This window comes from Schistocerca americana, chromosome 8 (assembly GCF_021461395.2).
Source record: "Schistocerca americana isolate TAMUIC-IGC-003095 chromosome 8, iqSchAmer2.1, whole genome shotgun sequence".
Lineage (NCBI taxonomy): Eukaryota > Metazoa > Arthropoda > Insecta > Orthoptera > Acrididae > Schistocerca > Schistocerca americana.
In genome coordinates this window covers 49,118,304-49,129,278 of record NC_060126.1, presented here as the reverse complement: position 1 = coordinate 49,129,278, position 10,975 = coordinate 49,118,304, and the positions used below count along the sequence as shown (strand labels likewise).

Here is a 10,975-nt window from a genome sequence, read left to right as displayed (position 1 = left end):
GACAAGCATCCCACCGACGCACCAACTTAAAAATACCCGTTTGGTAAAATATCGCTTCCTGCTGTGTGGAACAGTCCGTAACTCCTGCTGCGAATCATCGTCCGACTGGAATCTTTGACCCTTGATGGGTTTCTGTACGGGGCCCAAGGCGTGATAGTCACACATAGAGAGATCAGGAGTGTAGGATGGGTGCTCCAGTGTTTCCTACTCGAGTGGGCTTGACTTCCGCGTCACGACGTCTGCAGTATGAGGAAGTAGTTTTGCAGGACGTTCCGCCGTATGGTTACTTACATACCCGCAGCGGTGCCGTGCTGGGTTGCATATACACTGCAGTAACGCTCTCAAAACGAAATTTTTTGATCACTACCTATAATTACAAATAATATGTAATTAGTTGGTCTATGTTAAAAAATTTTTAATAGCCAGTTGGAAGTTAATTTATCAATAGTCCTCATATAACATCATCATCAGCGATCATCACATGGAGCTTTCGCCATTATCAAGTACATTCGCACAAAGTTAGTTGTTACTTTTTCGTAAAATATCTAGAGTCCCGCCTCAGTGCTGATTTGTTGGCATTACTTACCGCTCGCGTAATGATCGTAAGGGATGAACCAAGTTTTTGTGAACATCACAGCTTTCCTACAGCATGAAATTGTGTTATACACCCACGTTCTGTGGCTGTTGGGAGAGCGCAGGTTCGAATCCTGCCTCGGGCATGGGTGTGTGTGATGTCCTTAGGTTAGTTAGGTTTAAGTAGTTCTAAATTCTAGAGGACTTATGACCTAATATGTTGAGTCCCGTAGTGCTTAGAGCCATTTGAACCATTTGAACCAGCTGTTGGGAGAGAGAGAAAGTCATTGAGAGAATCAACATCCGGGAGGCCTTACCTCCGAGATAACAAATGGTGGTTATATAGGAGTCTACGGTACAATGTCGTTAAGGGACGTCCACTCAGCGCCTAGATGAAAAGAGTTCAAGGCAGATTTAGTTGTGTGTAGGAGGTACACGATGTTTCAATTTTCGCTCACTTTCTTCGAATCGATAGCTCTAAGAACTGATAATGTTGGAAGCGCGTTGTAAGTTTTTAGTTCGTCGTAGGCTCAATTATTCCAGGTACCTTCTGAGGGTAACACCATGACGGTGACTCTCGGGGCCGCAACAAAAGCGCTGCGTTTCTACTCGTGGGTGACGATAGCTTCGTACGATCATAGAATGAAGGCTTTCATGGCAGGTGTTGTCATCACTTAACACTTCCAGGCTGAGATGCCGTGGTCCGTACATAGATATGGATGTAAACATTGCAGCAACAGCGTGACAATCGATTACTTGAGAAAGTTGGCAATATCAGAGATCATAGCACAGCCGACGTCACGTGACTGACAGCGGCGCCCTCTAGATGGCTTATATACAAGGTGTCACAAAAAGGTACGGCCAAACTTTCAGGAAACATTCCTCACACACAAAGAAAGAAAATATGTTATGTGGACATGTGTCCGGAAACGCTTACTTTCCATGTTACAGCTCATTTTATTACTTCTCTTCAAATCACATTAATCATGGAATGGAAACCGACAGCAACAGAACGTACCAGCGTGACTTCAAACGCCTTGTTACAGGAAATGTTCAAAATGTCCTCCGTTTGCGAGGATACATGTATCCACCTTCCGTCGCATGGAATCCCTGATGCGCTGATGCAGCCCTGGAGAATGGCGTATTGTATCACAGCCGTCCACAATACGATCACAAAGAGTCTTTACATTTGGTACCGGGGTTGCGTAGACAACAGCTTTCAAATGCCTCCATAAATGAAAGTCAAGAGGGTTGAGGTCAGGAGAGCTTGGAGGCCACGGATTTGGTCCGCCTCTACCAATTCATCGGGCACCGAATCCGTTGTCGAAAAGCGTACGAACACTTAGACTGAAATGTGCAGGAGCTCCATCGTGCAAGAACCACATGTTGTACTTGTAAAGGCACATGTTCTAGCAGCACAGGTAGAGTATCCCGTATGAAATCACGATAACGTGCTCCATTGAGTGTAGGTGGAAGAACATGGGGCCCAATCAAGACATCACCAACAATGTCTGTCCAAACGTTCACAGAAAATCTGTGTTGATGACGTGACTGCACAATTGCACGCGGATTTTCGTCAGCCCACACATGTTGATTGTGAAAATCTACAATTTGATCACGTTGGAATGAAGCCTCATCCGTAAAGAGAACATTTGCACTGAAATGAGGATTGACACATTGTTGGATGAACCATTCGCAGAAGTGTACCCGTGGAGGCCAATCAGCTGCTGATAGTGCCTGCACACGCTGTACATGGTACGGAAACAACTGGTTCTCCCGTAGCACTCTCCATACAGTGACGTGGTCAACGTTACCTTGTACAGCAGCAACTTCTCTGACGCTGACATTAGGGTTATCGTCAATTGCACGAAGAATTGCCTCGTCCATTGCAGGTGTCCTCGTCGTTCTAGGTCTTCCGCAGTCGCGAGTCATTGGCTGGAATGTTCCGTGCTCCCTAAGACGCCGATCAATTGCTTCGAACGTCTTCCTGTCGGGACACCTTCGTTCTGGAAATCCGTCTCGATACAAACGTACCGCACCACGGCTATTGCCCCGTGCTAATCCATACATCAAATGGGCATCTGCCAACCCCGCATTTGTAAACATTGCACTGACTGCAAAACCACGTTCGTGATGAACACTATCCTGTTGATGCTACGTACTGATGTGCTTGATGCTAGTACTGTAGAGCAATGAGTCGCATGTCAACACAGGCACGGAAGTCAACATTACCTTCCTTCAATTGGGCCAACTGGCGGTGAATCGAGGAAGTACAGTACATACTGACGAAACTAAAATGAGCTCTAACATGGAAATTAAGTGTTTCCGGACACATGTCCACATAACATCTTTTCTTTATTTGTCTGTGAGGAATGTTTCCTGAAAGTTTGGCCGTACCTTTTTGTAACACCCTGTATACGGCGCTCACTCGTGCTCTCGTTGCAGTGCGCCGATTGTCCTCGGAGGATGCCTTCCACAGTCGAAGGCGAAACGTCAGGGGAGAGTCTTATGTATGGACCACGGCATCTCACCCCCGGAAGTGTTAAGTGATGATAGCTTCGTACGTTACACTCAGTGGCTTTCTGTCTGCTCCCGCATTTCCAAAGAATCTTATGAATAAGGTGGAAGCCCCTACTGAACTCAGAGCAGCTGAATGATATATGTGTAAAAAACATAAAAAAAAGGCGATTAAGTTGTGGGCCAAGTAGCTACTACTGTGGCAGGAAACATCTCTTGGCCTAAAATGCCAGGTGCCCGATTACAGCCACGTACTATTAACACTAATGATAAAAGACGGACATATATGTTGTGCAGAAGGAGATCGGAGTTTCGGAGAAGACGTAAAATGGCATCTCCGTTCCGAACGGCAACAGCCTGTCCTTATCAACACAGAAGGCGTGGTTGCGCGGTCATGAGTGCCGTGAAGGTTAGGGAAAAGCGAGTTAAGAGAAGCTCCTTAAAGTAAATGTTCTCACGCCGCATACTACGTAAGTAACTGCGAACCCACACGCAAACAGTCCCACGAACGTGTAAGCACGCACAAAAAGGGTAGGGAAGCGGCAGCAAAGGGAATTTGGAAGCAGTCACGCACGCGGGAGCGCGCTGAACGGGCGATGGAGTTTGGCCAACTGGCACTTCCAATTAGCTCCGCGGGAGAGGTGTTTGTGGAAAAACGCAATTATCATAAGCACTGCTGCTGGTTAGCTCCAGACCGCACTTAACGTCTTTGCTCATTAAGTCCAGCTGATTTACGTCCGTGTCGCGCAGTAAAACGTCTCAACCACTCTCCCACCCTCTGTGTGTGTGTGTGTGTGTGTGTGTGTGTGTGTGTGTGTCAGTGCGGAACCAAATGCGACAGGTGCCGTTTGCGGCCGCTGACCAGACAATAGGCTGGTCACTGGCAAGGAACCGTCAGCCGGGCTCTGGTCGATTAGCGGGGACGACTCACCGAATGGCGCCCTGACACTTGACTTCTGACAAGGCCGCTACAATGGAAATGTAGCATTCGTGGACTCCGATGAGTTACGGTAATGAGACACCCCTCTTTCAGAGGTCTCGACACAAAATTTCTTGTCAATTGTCAGAAGGATAACCAGACCTTCAAACACCGCATTTGTGAACTACATTGTCTATCAAAAATTATGAAGCAGACAAAATGGGAGGAGAAAACTAAATGAAATTTTACGTCTTAAGAGTGTATGTGATGTTATGTCAGTGATTATAAAATCGAATCAAATTTGCAAAGAAGTTGGCAGTCGGAGGTCAGTTATAAGTAAGATGTTGCACCTTATCTCGCCTGGATGTATGCACTGATTTAGTTGCGGATGAATCCTCTCTTGAGGCAAGTGGACCACAACTGTTGTAACTGACCCTTCATATTCTGTATACAGCAATGGGAAGGAGTTGACGTTCGAACTGGCCTACCACATGTTCCATAGAGGACAAGGGTTTTGCTGTCCACTGGACTACCTCAACATCCATCTGTGGACAAGCACTGCCCAGCTGAAAAATAGCACCACGATATTGACATATTCGAGTTAACACATGAGGGCACATGATGTCTGTGACGTACCGTTGTGCTGTCAGAGGTCCATCAGTCACTCCCAGCCATGGTCTGAAGTCATCCCCATCGTCTCCATACAGCATGACACCAGAGTAGCATGATTATGCTTCCGCGGAGCAATGGAAGAGCGGGACCTCGCCCCAGGTCACATGTGCACTCGCCAGCGATGACCATCTGGGGCAGTGCAGAATCGCGATTCATCGCTGAGCGCAGTGCTGCCTCGCCATTCATCAGCAGCCCACACTTCCCAGTAATTCTGTTACTCAAGAAACATCATTTTTTGTAGCGAGTTTAGTAACACACTACGCATGGATCCCTATTCCGGCTCCTACTGGTCTTTGACCAATGTTCTAGAATGTTGTCGGGAGCCCTTTACTTATATTCCGATGGCAGGTGTAGATGTGAAAGGGTTACGATGTATAGGGTAAAAATTATTGAACTACATGAAAGAAACGTAAATTAGTTACAAACTACGGCGTGCACGCATTTAATTCAACACGCAAACGTCACTACAGATATTTGGATTTAGGTTATGGCATGTTTGATATGCCTGCCATCATAGTCGATGATGTGGCACGGACGAAAAGCGAAATTCGGCATGACCCGCTGAAGTCTCCGAACACCGATGCTGTCGATGACCTCCTGAATGGCTGTTTTCAGCTCAGCAGCGGTTTTGGGATTACTGCTGTACACTTTGTCTTTAGTATAACCCCACAAAAAGGAGTCGCATATGTTCAGATCCGGAGAACATGGCGTCTAATCGAGGCCCATGCCAGTGGGATCTGTGTACCCCAGAGCCAGAATGCGATCCCCAAAGCATTCCTCCAGGACATCAAACATTCTCGTACTTCGATGGGGGTCGAGCTCCGTCTTGCATGAATCACATCTTGTCGAAATTAGGTTCACTTTGGATAATGGATTGTCGCCGTGCCATCAAGGAATATCGCACCGACTATTTCGTGCCTGGACATTGCACGCCAACACCGTCCCGCGTTGAGGTTGAAGAGATTTCTCGGTCTCGAAATGGGGATCCTCATTCCACCAAATAAGGCAACTTTCCTTATTAACAAACTCATCCAAATGAAAATGGGCTTCGGTCGCTAAACCAAACGATACGATCATGCCCCGCGGCCAAACGTGCAGTCTGTACGTCCTAACGCAAATAGTTCGGAAGTTATAACGATTTTATTTCATATAGTTAAATAGTTGTCGCCCTTTACTTGGTGCACAATATGGCGATCCTCACTCCTGGTGGGCAAAAAGTGGTCGACTAGAACCCAGAGTTTCCACTGAGCCCATCGTCCGGCCTCCGTCACTTCCGAATGCCCAACAAATCTGGATACTGTATGAGCCGACCAGCCCATCACTGGAGGTCATAATTGCGAAACGTGCACTCACAAGTACAAACATGTTAAACTCGATTTAAGCACAGTATGCTACCATACGGCATCATGTGCCACCAATGTAATTTTTTGTAAAAGGCTTGAGAATGGTCTGAGACCAAACTGTGCATTCGTACTCGCAGTCGTCACTAAATCATTTACAAGAATCATCAGAGCTGCGGACCCAGCCTCAATGATAATCATTTCCCGCACTTAAGTATTTGCCAGTTTGTCCACTCCTTTGTTTTCATCTGGAGTCTTTGACTTAGATATGTGTGTTTCCCCCCTTAATTTTATACGTATTTATAAATTTGATAGTCAAATATCTTCGTTCTGTATTTACGGGAAATTCACCAGTGCACATAAGTGCAGTAGAAACACTGTGCTTAATTCAGAATGAGAATTTGAAAGACTGTCTTCATCAGTTTTGAGAGAATATGACTTTTTGGAGTCAAGTACTGTGAAAGAGCGGGAGAAACCTCCGAGTTTGTGTTACCGGCATGGCGACCATTTTGGAAGCAACCACCTTGGATGCAGCTTGTGACTTTCAAATAGAAAGGGGGTCATACCACATGTGAAACAGGTAGAGATTATACTAGAAAAACTATTAACTGTTCTTTCATTTCATGAGAGTTTTATTCATTCTCTGTTTACGTCGTATTTTGTACAGAACAAGACAAGTGCGGGTGACGAAACATAAATGTTACCAGATGTGCTCCACATGTTATCGAGCACGTTGTACAGTTGTTGTTATGCGCTTCGGTTATTCCTCAGTGACTTCAAGCAACACATCTGTTGGAATGTGAGCACAAGTAGTAAAAATCAGCCCCCAGGGGTATGAAATGTTTCTCATCTGCACCATAAAAAAGCACTTGCCTTCACGCGTCCCCACGAACTTAAATCCGGAGAATGTAGCGGTCACTCCACCTATCTGTGTCTGGGAAACTGGATATCCAGGTATGCCCGGATAGCCCACTCGTAGCTGAATGGCCACATCTTGCTAAACGAAAATTGGAAATCCTATCGGACCTAGTTGACTTAAATCTAAACACTCTTCTACTAAATGAATTCAAACATTTCTTCGGCAAAGAAGGAGAACACCTAATGAAGGCGAACGGTAGTCTATTTTTGTCAATAAGTCTTTGACAACATATTTTCATACAGCAACTTTATCAGTTGCTGGATTACTAATTACGATTATACTCGCGGCTAAATGCAAACTTTTAACTGAAATTTGTATTTCACAGTATCTGGAAAATAACAGTCTTTAATCACGTCAAAGGTCAGCCAGATTTGTGCCTTCCAATGGCACCGTAAGGTATTTGATGTAGACGTCAGCCTCTTGAACAAATGTAGTACTTAATCTGCATCTTTTTCTATTTTAGAGCAAATTAACTCGACAGACTCATTTCATTTGTAGGCGATTCTTCTAAAGATACTATCCACTACGTTCTCATACGTTTCCTAGAGTTACTGCTTCTCCAGATTGCTTTGGAAAATTCATATCTGTTTCCTATTGCGTTCCGTTATAGTGTGGTGGTCGTAAAACACCGTCAAAAACCACCCACTCACATGTGTCTAATAAATGTCCAATCACTATTTCTTTCTGATTTATTCTGCATACCGCCACATAAAAAGATATTGCTTCCGCTGCTTCTTTCTAGAAGCCGTACAATTAATTCTAATTTTACTTTTCTAATTGAAAGTTGTCTGGAGGAACGGTTGTGGAAATTTATTGCGGTTGTGGCGCTGGTATTTCTAATTAGAATGTCACCGGATAACGCTTCCAAATCAAAGGGAACCGCCTCTGCCGGCCACACGCGGAGTGCAAAAGATGCAATATCCCTGGAGACCAAACGCTTCAGGAGAACACTTTGGATCCCAAGAGTCCGTGTTTAAAGTATAGTAGTTTATCTCTTCCTTTTAAAAGCCACACATATTTCATGAAGTCTCTTGCAATACGACAAAACTTTGTAAGTAAATGTCTACGAATAAGAGGAACTTACATTGAAACTAGGGGCTAAGAACAGTACGTAGTTCATCGGTTAAAGGTATGCAGTGTGAGGCTTATCAGGTGTTGTAGATATAAATTGGCTTGATAGAAGATGGTAAAGTATTTTCAGTTTGGTTAAGTCAGCTTTTGCCAAAGGGGAGGGGTATTTAAGATGACGGGCGATATTTAGTTTGAAGTCACGAAGAAGTTGTTTGCCCATCTTGCAACAACGTATTTCTCCGATTTAATCCATTATTTGTCGACAGGACTATATAATCTTAATATAACTGTAGAGGTGGTACAGCGTGAGATTCCTTTCATACCTGCCTCAAAAGTCTTCTAAAAATCCTCGCATTCTATGGATCTGGTGCAGCAATCGTGATATTCATTGAAGCGCCAAAGAAACTGGTACAGGCATGCGTATTCAAATACAGAGATACGTAGATGTGCAGAATAAGGCGCTGCGGTCGGCAACGCCTGTATAAGACAACAAGTATTTGGCGCAGCTGTTAGATTGGTTACTGCTGTTACAATGCAGATTATCAAGATTTAAGTGAGTTAGAACGTGGTGTTATAGCCGGCGCACGAGCGATGGGACGCAGCATCTCCGAGGTAGCAATGAACTGGAGATTTTTTTCGTACGACCGTTTCGTGAGAGTACCGAGGAACTAGGTAAAACATCAAATCTGCGACATCGCTGCTGCTGAAAAAAGATCCTGCAAGAACAGGACCGACGACGACTGAAGAGAATCGTCCAACGTGACAGAAGTGCAGCCCTTCTGCAAGGTGCTGCACGTTTCAATGCTGGGCCATCAACAAATGTCAGCATGGAAGCCATTCAACGAAACATCACAGATATGGGCTTTCGGTGCCGAAGGCTCACTCATGTATCCTTGATGATTGTAGGACACAAAACTTAACACTTCGCCCGGGACCGTCAACACCTGTATTGGACTGTAGATGACTGGAAACATGTTGCCTGGTCGGACGAGTCTCGTTTCAGATCGTGTCGAGAGGTTGGACGTGTACGTGTATTGACGCCACCTCATGAATCCATGCACGCTGCATGTCGGCAGGAGAGGCTGTCTTACGGTGTGGGTCGTTTGTAATTGGAGTGATATGGGACCCTTGATACGTCGAGATACGACTCTCAAGTTGGCACGTATGTAAGCATCCTGTCTGATCACCTGCATCCATTCATGTCCATTGTGCATTCCGACGGACTTCGGCAATTTCAGCAGGACAATGCGACACCCCACACGTCCAGAATTGCTACGGAGCGGCTCCAGGAACGCTCTTCTGAGGTTAAACACTTCCGCTGACAACAGAACTCCCCCGACATGAACTTTATTGCCATGTAACGTGCTGTTCAGAAGAGATCTCCACCCACTTATACTCTTACGGATTTATGGAGAGCCCTGCATGATTCATGGTGTCAGTTCCCTCCAGCACTACTTCAGACATTAGTCGAGTAAATAGCCTGGTCCTGATGGGATTCCAATTCGGTTTTACTGCATTGGCTCCTTACTTAGCTTGCCCAACGTAAAGTCCCGAGCGACTGGAAGAAAGCGCTGGTGACGCCTATATACAAGAGGGGTAGAAGGACGGATCCTCAAAATTACAGACCAATATCCTTAACATCGGTTTGTTGCAGGATTCTCGAACATATTCCCAGTTCGAATATAATGAATTTCCTTGAGATAGAGATGTTGCTGTACATGCATCAGCACGGCTTTAGAAAGCATCGCTCCTGCAAAACGCAACTCGCCCTTTTTTCGCATGATATCTTGCGAACCATGGATGAGGGGTGTCAGGCGGGTGCCATACTCCTTGACTTCAGGAAAGCGTTTGCCTGGGTGTCCCACTGCAGACTCCTAACTAAGGTACGAGCACGTGGGATTGGTTCCCAAGTATGTGAGTGGCTCGAAGACTTCTTAAGTAATAGAACCCAGTACATTGTCCTCGATGGTGAGTGTTCATCGACGGTGAGGATATCACCTGAAGTGCCCCAGGGAAGTGTGGTAGGTCCGCTGTTGTTTTCTATCTACATAAATGATTTTTTGGATATGGTGGATAGCAATTTGCAGCTGTTTACTGATGATGCTGTGGTGTACGGGAAGGTGTCGTCGATGAGTGACTGTAGGAGGATACAAGATGACTTGCACAGGATTTGTGATTGGTAAAAAGAATGGCAGCTAACTCTAAATATAGATAAATGTAAATTAATGCAGATGAATAGGAAAAAGAATCCTGTAATGTTTGAATACTTCATTAGTAGTGTAGCGCTTGACACAGTCACGTCGATTAAATATTTGGGCGTAACATTGCAGAGCGATATGAAGAGGGACAAGCATGTAATGGCAGTTGTAGGAAAGGCGGATAGTCGTCTTCGGTTCATTGGTAGAGTTTTGGGAAGATGTGGTTCATCTGTAAAGGAGACCGCTTATAAAACACTAATACGACCTATTTTTGAGTACTGCTCGAGCACTTGGGATCGCTATCAGGTCGGATTGACGGGTGACGTAGAAGCAATTCAGAGGCGGGCTGCTAGATTTGTTACTGGTGGGTTTGATCATCACGCGAGTGTTACGGAAATGCTTCAGGAACTCGGGTGGGAGTCTCTAGAGGAAAGGAGTCGTTCTTTTCGTGAATCGGTACTGAGAAAATTTAGAGAACCACCATTTGAGGCTGACTGCAGTACAATTTTACTGCTGCCAACTTACATTTCGCAGAAAGACCACAAAGATAAGATAAGAGAGATTAGGGCTCGTACAGAGGCATATAGGCAGTCATTTTTCCCTCGTTCTATTTGGGAGTGGAACAGGGAGAGAAGATGCTCGTTGTGGTGCGAGGTACCCTCCGCCATGCACCGTATGGTGGATTGCGGAGTATGTATGTAGAAGAGTAGACGAGTCCATGCCACGTCGTGCTGCGGGACTTCTGTGTGCTCGCGGGGGCCCTACA

General features: G+C 45.4%; 1 protein-coding gene across 1 annotated transcript in view; it reads right to left on the bottom strand.

The window, feature by feature from the left end:
* LOC124545516 (vegetative cell wall protein gp1-like) overlaps positions 1-10,975 on the bottom strand; it is a 103,226-nt gene that overhangs the window by 69,730 nt on the left and 22,521 nt on the right. The gene's annotated exons all lie outside the window — the stretch shown is intronic.